Source organism: Aotus nancymaae, unplaced genomic scaffold, assembly GCF_030222135.1.
Source record: "Aotus nancymaae isolate 86718 unplaced genomic scaffold, 86718_ANA_hifiasm-v0.15.2.pri h1tg000027l, whole genome shotgun sequence".
Classification (NCBI taxonomy): Eukaryota; Metazoa; Chordata; class Mammalia; order Primates; family Aotidae; genus Aotus; species Aotus nancymaae.
Window position 1 is genome coordinate 2,545,661 of NW_026988440.1, and position 9,969 is coordinate 2,555,629.

The 9,969-nt window shown below is 50.6% G+C and overlaps 1 pseudogene; it reads left to right on the top strand.

The window, feature by feature from the left end:
* The first annotated feature begins 975 nt into the window (after positions 1 to 975).
* On the top strand, positions 976 to 3,952 carry LOC105734300 (saoe class I histocompatibility antigen, A alpha chain-like; annotated as a pseudogene).
* Positions 3,953 to 9,969: the final 6,017 nt, after the last annotated feature.

Consider the following 9,969-nt stretch of genomic DNA (forward strand, 5'->3'; position numbering starts at 1 on the left):
GGCGGCAGCTGCTCCTGCATGTTGTTGTGAGGACCAGCCCAGGACTGTCGGGTTAAGTTGTTTGGACAAAAAGGCTACAGGACATGGGCCTGGCTCCTATGTGAGAATTCCAACCGTACAGCCCTGGATTTTAGCAGTATATAATGAAAAAGTGTTGAGACAGGTTGGGGAGAGCTACTGAGGGACCAGTTTTTAGACCTGTTTTTTAAGGAGCGAAAGGAGGAGTGAGGAAAGGATTTAGGATTAATAGGGTTGGATAAGTTTTCTTTAGTGAGTTTCTACAATGGCTTAGTTAGAATAGCAAAACCTGGTATCCAGAGGAGAAAGTTGCAACCACACCCAGGAAGGAGAGAAGCTGTTGTTTGGTGGATGGGGTTGGGGTTTGGGAAATTAATTGGATACGGGTGGCAGGGAGAGTGTGTGTATGCTGGTGAAAGATTATAACAGATGGGGAAGAAATTTGGGCTTTGGAAGGGGATACATGATACCCCTTTGAGTATAGATGCTGAAGAAGCAGGAGGGTGAATTAAAAGACCATGTTGCAATAGATGGGTGATAACAGGCTTTACTTTTTTTTTTTTTTTTTTGAGACAGAGTTTTTGCTCGTTACCCAGGCTGGAGTGCAATGGCGCGATCTTGGCTCACCGCAACCTCCGCCTCCTGGGTTCAGGCAATTCTCCTGCCTCAGCCTCCTGAGTAGCTGGGATTACAGGTGCGCGCCACCATGGCCAGCTAATTTTTGTATTTTTAGTAGAGACGGGGTTTCACCTTGTTGACTAGGATGGTCTCGATCTCTTGACCTCGTGATCCACCCGCCTCGGCCTCCCAAAGTGTTGGGATTATAGGCGTGAGCCACCGCACCCGGACTCCAAGAGGTATTTCTACACCTCCGTGTCCTGGCCCGGCCGCGGGGAGCCCCGCTTCATCTCCGTGGGCTACGTGGACGACACGCAGTTCTTGTGGTTAGACAGCGACGCTGTGAGTCCGAGGATGGAGCCGCGGGCGCCGTGGGTGGAGCAGGAGGGGCCGGATTATTGGGACCGGGAGACACGGAGAGTCAAGGCCGACGCACAGAATTTCCGAGTGAATCTGCGGACCCTGCGCGGCTACTACAACCAGAGCGAGGCTGGTGAGTGACCCCGGCCTGCGGCGCAGGTCACGACCCCTCCCCATGCCCCACGAAGGCTCGGGTCGCCCCCGAGTCTCCGGGTCCGAGATCCACTCCGAGGCTGCGGGACCCGCCCAGACTCTCGACCCGGGAGGGCCCGGATTTCATTTTCAGTTTGGACCAAAATCCCCGCGGGTTGGTCGGGGCGGGGCGGGGCTCTGTGGGCGGGGCTGACCGCGGGGGCGGGGCCAGGGTCTCACACCCTCCAGTGGCTACAAGGCTGCCACCTGGGGCCGGACGGACGCTTCCTCCGTAGGTATGAACAGTTTGCCTACGACGGCAAAGATTATATCGCCCTGAATGAGGAACTGAGCTCCTGGACTGCCGCTGACACTGCGGCTCAGATCACCCAGCGCAAGTAGAAGGCGAACAAATACTCAGCGCAGGTCAGGACTTACTGGGAGGCCCCGTGAGTGGAGTGGCTCCGTAGACAACTGGAGAACGGGAAGGAGACGCTGCGTCACGCTGGTACCAGAAGCGCCTCCCTCATCTCCTGTAGACCTGAGCGGGGCTCCCACCAGGAGGGTAGGAAAATGGGACCAACACTAGAATATCGTCCTCCCTCTGGTCCTGAATGGGAAGAATTCTGGGTTTCTAGATCCTGTACCAGAGACTGACTCTGAGGGCCCGCCCTGTTCTCTGGGACAATTAAGGGATGAAGTCTCTGAGGGAGTGGAGGGGAAGACAATCCCAGGAATACTGATCAGCCGTCCCCTTTGACCCCCACAGCAGTCTTGGACACCAGGACTTTTCCTCTGGGCCTTGTTCTCTCCCTCACACTCAGTGTGTTTGTGACTCTGATTCTAGCTCTTCTGAGTCCCTCAGGCTCCACTCAGGTCAGGACCAGAAGTCCCTGCTCCCCCACTGAGAGACTCGAACTTTCCAAGGAATAGGAGATTACCGCAGGTGCCTGTGTCCAGGCTGGCGTCTGGGTTCTGTGCTCCCTTTCCCAGCCCACGTGTCCTGTTCATTCTCAAGATGGTCACATGGGTGCTACTGGGGTGTCCCATGAGAGATGCAAAGTGCCTGAATTTTCTCTTTCTTTCTTTTCTTTCTCTTCTCTTCTTTTCTTTTTGATTGAGTCTCACCCTGTTGCCAGGCTGGAGTGCAGTGGTGGGATCTGGGTTCACTGCAACCTCTGCCTCCTGTGTTCAAGTGATTCTCCTGTCTCAGCCTCCCGAGTAGCTGGGATTACAGGCATGTGCCACCATGCCAGCTAATTTTTGTATTTTTAGTAAAGATGGGGTTTCACCATGTTGGCTAGGATGGTCTCGATCTCTTGACCTCGTGATCTGCCCACCGTGGCCGCCCAAAGTGCTGGGATTATAGGCCTGAGCCACCACGCCCAGCCAGTGCCTGAATTTTCTGACTCTTCCCCTCAGACCTCCCAAAGGCACACGTGACCCACCACCCTATCTCTGACCATGAGGCCACCCTGAGGTGCTGGGCCCTGGGCTTCTACCCTGCGGAGATCACACTGACCTGGCAGTAGGATGGGGAGGACCAGACCCAGGACATGGAGCTTGTGGATACCAGGCCAGCAGGGGATGGAACCTTCCAGAAGTGGGTGGCTGTGGTGGTGCCTTCTGGAGAGGAGCAGAGATACACGTGCCGTGTGCAGCATGAGGAACTACCTGAGCCCCTCACATGAGATGGGGTCAGGAGGAGAATGGGGGCATCATATCTCTTCTCAGGGAAAGGAGGAGCCTTTCTGGAGCCCTTCAGTAGGGTCAGGGCTGAGGCCTGGGGTTCAGGGCCCCTCACCTTCCCCTCTTCTCCCAGAGCCGTTTTCCCAGCCCACCATCCCCATCATGGGCATCGTTGCTGGCCTGGCTGTCCTTGGAGCTGTGGTCACTGTAGCTGTGTTAACTGCTGTGATGTGGAGGAGGAAGAGCTCAGGTGGGGAAGGGGTGAGGGGTGGGGTCTGGGTTTTCTTGTCCCACTGGGGGTTTCAAGCCTCAGGTAGAAGTGTGTCCTGCCTTGTTGCTGGGAAGCACCATCCACACATGGGCCGACCCAGCCTAGGGCCCCGTGTGCCAGCACTTATTCTTTTGTGAAACACATGTGACAGTGAAGGACAGATGTATCACCTTGATGACTGTGGTGATGGGTCCTGATCCCAGTAGTCACAGGTCACAGAGGAAGGTCCCTGCTGAGGACAGACCTCATGAGGGCAGTTGGTCCAGGACCCGCACCTGCTTTCCTCATGTTTCCTGATCCTGCCCTGGATCTATAGTCATAGTTCTGGAAACTTTTCTTGAGTCCAAGACTAGGAGGCTCCTCTAAGACCTCATGGCTCTGCCGCCTCCCTAGCCCCTCACAGGACATTTTCTTCCCATAGGTGGAAAAGGAGGGAGCTACTCTCAGGCTGCGTGTTAAGTGGCAGGGAGTGTGGAGGAGCTCAGTCACCCCACAATTCTTCCTTTAGCCACATCTCCTGTGGGATCTGACCAGGTCCTGTTTTTGTTCGACCCCAGGCAGTGACAGTACCCAGGACTCTGATATGTCTCTCACAGCTTGTAAAGGTGAGACCCTGGGAGGTCTGAAGTGGGTGGGGGGTGGGGCAGAGGAGACAGGATTGGGTTATGGGGATTCTTTGGGACATTTTGGGTGGGTAGTGGGCTATTCAGGGTGTCACCACTTACCAGGACTGACTTGTATTTGACTATTTTCTTCTGTAGCCTGAGACAGCTGCCTTGTGTGGGACTGAGATGAAGGATTTCTTCACGCCTCCCCTTTGTGACTTCAAGAGCCTCTGGCATCTCTTTCTGAAAAGGCATCTGAATGTGTCTGCGTCCCTCTTAGCATAATGTGAGGAGGCGGAGAGACAGCCCACCCCGTGTCCACCATGACCCCTGTCCCCATGCTGACCTGTGTTCCCTCCCCAGTCATCTTTCCTGTTCCAGAGAGGTGGGGATGGGTGTCTCCATCCCTACTTCAACTTGATGGTACACTGAATTGTAAACTCTTACTTCTCTACTGAAAATAAGAATCTGAATATAAATTTCTTTTCTGATTTTTGCCATTAGAGGTTGATGGGTTAATTAAAGGAGAGGATTCCTAAAATTTGAGAGAGGAAATAAATGAAAAACCTGAGAACCTTCCAGAATCCACATGTTCGCTGTGCTGAGTCTGTTGCAGGTGGGGATGGAGAAGGCTGTGAGGAGCTGAGTATGGACGGGGCCTGTGCCCAGTTGCTGTTGAGTCTGTCATGGGCTTTATGTGGTCAGTCCACAGCTGGGTCAGCTTCACTGTTCCACTCTCCTTGTCCCTTCAGTGGAAACTTGTCCCACGGGAACTGTGACCACAGAGGCTCACACATTGCCCAGGGCGGCCCCTGCACACAGAAGTCTCTGTGTTTCTGAGACAAATTTTCAGACCCATTCAGCTCCTGCCCTCCTTCTAGGGCTCCTCTTCTGCTCTGCTCTCCTGCCCTCTCTCCCTGCCCTGGTTCCAGTGATCTTGGTGCTGGCTCCAATCCCAACTCATGAATCTGTAAAGCAGAGTCTAATTTAGACTTACATTGGTTTGTGAAATTGGACCCATAGTCTAGAATTGTTCTTTCCTGAAGAGAGAAACCTGATTATGTGCTGCAGTGTGCGTGGGGGTTGGTGTGGGAGGAGGGATGGGGGAGGGAGGCCACAAGCAGCACTGCTGAGAAAAGCACAGGCGGCCTGGTTGTCACTGTGAGGGACCTTGTGCTGTAGCTGCCGCAAAACAGCACTTGGCCTGAGTCTATGTTAATAAAGATACTGCCTTTAGAATAGGAGATGCTCTACAGTCATCATTCATTCAACTGACCTTTGTTGTCAGCCAGACATAGGACAGAATGGTTCTGCATCTGGGGAACATCACTGAAGTAAAATCAGAAAAATCTCTGACATTGTGGAGCGTGTGTTCCAGTGGGAAGAGGTAGATGATAGATACACTATAAGCAGAATAAGAAAGGAAAGTGCTAGAAGGTAGTAAGTGCTGTGAGGCAGGTGATCCACAGTGTGGGAAGTGGGGACAGGGAAGGTGGCTATTTTGTGTTGGGTGGTCAGTGTGCAGCTTGTTGCAAATGTGACCTTTGAGGAAAGAGTTGAGGTACAGGTGAATGTCCATGAGGATGCCTGGGGAAGTTCTTTCTAAGCAGGGGAACCTCCACAGCAAAGGCACGAGGGCAAGAAGGTGTCTGTTCCCAGAAGAGCAAGGAGGCCAGGAAGGCTGGACAGAGAGAAACTGAGGTGAGGGCAGAGGTGTGGCCACACACCTCTGGGCCTGTAGGGAGTGGAGAAGGATCTGACCTTTGCTCTGAGTGAGGGGAGTTAGAGGACAGTTTTGAGGAGAAGAGAACATGATAGGTATGACTTCTTTTTTAAAAGGCTCTCTCTGATCATTGTGCTGAGAATGGAATTAAGAGGACAGGGATGAGGGAGGCAGAAGGGAAAACAGTGGGAAGTGAGTGCAGTATTCCAGGCTGGAGATGTCGTTACCTTGACTGGGGTGTGAGCAGGGGAAATACTGGGACATGAAGGGATTCTGGATGCATTTTAAGATGGATTCACAGGCCAGGCGCGGTGGCTCACGCCTATAATCCCAGCACTTTGGGAGGCCGAGGCGGGTGGATCACGAGGTCAAGAGATCAAGACCATCCTGGTCAACAAGGTGAAACCCCATCTGTACTAAAAAATACAAAACTTAGCTGGGCATGGTGGCACATGCCTGTAGTCCCAGCTACTCGGGAGGCTGAGGCAGGAGAATTGCTTGAACCCAGGAGGCGGATGTTGTGGTGAGCCAAGATAGTGCCATTGCACTCCAGCCTGGGTAACAAGAGCGAAACTCTGTCTCAAAAAAAAAAAAAAAAGATGGATTCACAGCATTTGTCAATGGATTATATCTGTGGTGTGAGAAGGAAGAATCAAGGATACCCACAGTTGTAAAATGAGTGAGTAGAAGGAAGGGTGGAGCTGCTGTCAGTGGAGCTGGGGGGGACTCTGGCAGGAGCTCACTGAGGAGGGGGCATCCCAGCCACTCAGTGGAGATGTCTATTAGGAATGCAGGTGAGGGAGCTGGGGTGGCAATTGGATGGTCAAGTCCAGATTTCAGGGGAAAGGACTGGGCTGGAGAAATAGACTTAGGAGTTCACACCGTATAACCGATACTTAAAACCTCAAGCATGGATGAGGGCACCAAGGCAGTGACTGGCTATAAAAGAGAACAAGAGAAAAGACTGGGCCCTGGACCTCCAGTGCTAAGGAATCTGGTCAGACCACACCCAGAGCAGACAGCACAGTTCTGACCACACGCTCAGAAGACACTTAGACAAAGACGTTCCCATGTGCACAGGAATCACCTGGACATGGTGCTGAGATCCAGGAAGTCTGGAGTCAAGCAAGAGACCCTGGATTTATGACAAGGCTGGAGCTCCTGCTGCTGGTCTCCAGATCACACTTGGAGCAGCAAGAACACCAGGATCCCACATGTCTGTGCATCAGCCTCGCCTGTAGGGCTTGTTATATAAGCAGTTCATAGTCTTGTGCATAATACTCTGAGTCAGAAGTTTTGGGGAGAGGTCTGAGTATTTTTTGAGCCCCCACCATCAATCCTGTTGCTCGGACAGATCAGGAACCACAGAGATCAGTGATCAGAGAGTGCCCAACGTGGGTGGGTGAGGTGGGTTTTCAAAACCTGTTTAACAGCATTTTTTTTCTCAGAAAGAAAAGAGAGATAAGCTGTGTAAGGCCTGTTGCCTCACCGGGAGCTCGGACGCACATCCCCCCTGCTTTTTTCCGAAAGCTCGGACATGCTCGGATTGTTCCCTTTTCCCCTTTTGCACAGCCTGGCTTTCCCTTGGGGAACCCAGTGTGGAGGCGGGGTCTTGTGGTTCTGGCCAATAGTAGCCAAGTCTTTCTAGCCAATAGCAGCCGAGTCTTTCTAGCCAATAGCAGCTGAGTAATTCTAACCAATAGCAGCCAAGTTCTGTATGCAAACAAAGGCTTGTAACTTTACCCAATAGTAGTCCTGCTCTCCCACAACCAATCGAGCTCCTTCACTCCCTATAAAACCCCACGTCTGAGAGGAGTCCATGCGACTTCTCCGGCCCCTCCTGTGGGACCGCAGAACCTCGCCCAGGAGCCTTAATAAACCTTTCATATTGGATCTTCTTGTGTTGGCCTCAGTTTCTTCCTTTTAAACTTGGCAAGAACAAACCTTACAAGCTGGGATCTGAAACTTTTGACTTACCTCTGACGTGTGGACAGTCTTGTGGGACTGAGATTATGAGACGTGATGTTCCCCATTGTTCTCTTCACCAGGGGGTAGATGCCAGGTACATGATTCAGAATGTGGCTCTCAGCTCTGCACAAAGAAACTTCTGAATGCTGCTCTCTGACACTTGTCCACAGACTGGCTTCTCACTGACTTTTTTTTGAGACGGAGTCTTGCTCTCTCCCCACGCTGGAGTGCAGTGGCACGATCTTGGCTCACTGCAACCTCCGCCTCCTGGGCTCAAGCAATTCTCCTGCCTCAGCCTCCCAAGTAGCTGGGATTACAGGCACATGCTACCACGCCCAGTTAATTTTTGTATTTTTAGTAGAGACAGGGTTTCACCATGTTGGACAGGATGGTCTCGATCTCTTGACCTCATGATCCACTTGCCTCAGCCTCTGAAAGTGCTGGGATTACAGGTGTGAGCCACTGTGACTGGCCTCTCACTCACTTCTTATAGCAAACTATGGAAACCAAAATTTTCTAATTCACACAAAAAGTAGTATATAAGGAATTTTGGGCTAATTTTATTATGGGGAAGGCCACAGAGCCAGGCTTGAAACTGCATAGCCAGGAACAGAATCCACAGCCCACCCTAGGTCAAGTCCCTCCTGGGAACAACTGCTCCTGCTGCTGAGCACAGACACCGCTGCTCACACCTCTGACACCCTGGTGCTGGACCTGGACCCTGTGGCTGGGACAGATGTCACTGCTGTGCCTGGCAGCTTGACATAACTACGGCCACTCGGCCATCTTTACCAAAATGTGTTCTGCACAGTCCCAGCCTCTCTGTGTCACCTCATTCTAGCTCAGAGTCTGGCAGGTGGTCGCCTGACCAGTGGAGGCTGAGACTCATGTCCGTGATCAACCTCAGGGATGACTGGAGTATTGTCCTCTTCCAGGGAGGGAGGTGGTTTCCGTCTTCTCCCTAGACTTTACATGTTGTAAACCAAAAATAAACTTCAAAGCCACCCCCTCTCAACCATTTTAATGGACTCTCTCCTCAGCCAGAGTGCTCAAAAGTTAACCTGAAAGCCCTGTTCAGGCCAAGGGGGAGATCAGACATGCCTCATTATGCCTTTTCCCTTTTGGAATTCAGGAAAAGCTGACCAGCATTTAACATCAACACAGAACTCAAGTCTGATAAGAAACGTTTAAAATCTATTCTCTCTGAAGCTTGCCACCTGGAGACTTCATCTCGATGATAAAACTTTGGTCTCCACAACCTCTTATAACTTGAACATTCCTTTCTATTGATAACGACTTAACCAATCTTCATTTTAAAATCGACTTATAACCTACAAGCACCACCCCCTGTCACCTGGCTTCATGCTTCAAGTTGTCCTGCCTTTCTGGACCAAACCAATGTATGTCTTAAATGTATTTGACTGATGTCTCATATCTTCCTAAAATGTATAAAACCAACCTGCACCCCAATCACCTTGAACACATGTTCTCAGCATCTCCTCAGGGCTGTGTCATGGGCTGTGGTCATGCATATTTGGCTCAGAATAAATCTCTTCACATATTTTACAGAGTTTGAGTCTTTTTATCAACAGTGTGGAATTCTGGTGTTGTAAGAGGGCTCAAGTGCTGGAGTGTGAGGGGTGGGAAAAGAATGACAAATTTTAATTCTTGGAGCAGTGGTCTGTGACGAGAATTTTATCTGGTACCTGGTAGGCACTCGGGATGGTTGAATGAACCAGTGACTAGTAAATAACATCTTTCCACACATTCCTACTTTCTTTACTGTTTGTCCTTGATAATTACTATCATCCCATGCATGTATGATTGATTCAGTAGCAAGAATAGCTTAAAATAAGCTGCAGGCTGCCTGAGCTTCTAATTTAAGCAAACAATGAGTTTGCATTTGGTGGTAACATTTCCTTCTTAAGAATTTCATCAAGCCCAACATTGCAGAGATGGAAAACAGAAATTTTATTTTATTTATATATTTTTTCATTTTTTTTTCAAGATGGGGTTTCACCATGATGGCCAGGCTGGTCTTGAATTCCTGACCTCAGGTGATCCACCCACCTCGGCCTCCCAAAGTGCTAGGATTACAGGCGTGAGGCACCGCGCCTGGCCTCTTTCTTTCTTTTTTTTTTTAAAGACGAGGTTTCACCATGTTGGCCAGGATGGTCTCTATCTCCTGCGCTTGTGATCCACCCACCTAGGCCTCCCAAAGTGCTGAGATTACAGGCGTGAGTCACCCTGCCAGGCCCAGAAATTTTAAAAGAAAGTAATAGGGGCAATTGTACAAGAATATTATAAACACAACGATCATCTCAGCATTTCTGACTGAAAATAAATCCTCTAACTTTGTTTATCTTTTTAAAAATTGCTTAGGTTATTCTAAGACTTCTATGTTTTCATATAATTTTTTTTTTTTTTGAGATGGAGTCTCACTGTCACCCAGGCTAGAGTGTAATGGTGCAATCTCGGCTCACTGCAACCTCCGCCTCCCAGGTTCAAGCAATTCTCTTGCCTCAGCCTCCTGAGTAGCTGGGATTACAGGCATGTGCCACTGTGCCCAGCTAATTTTTGTATTT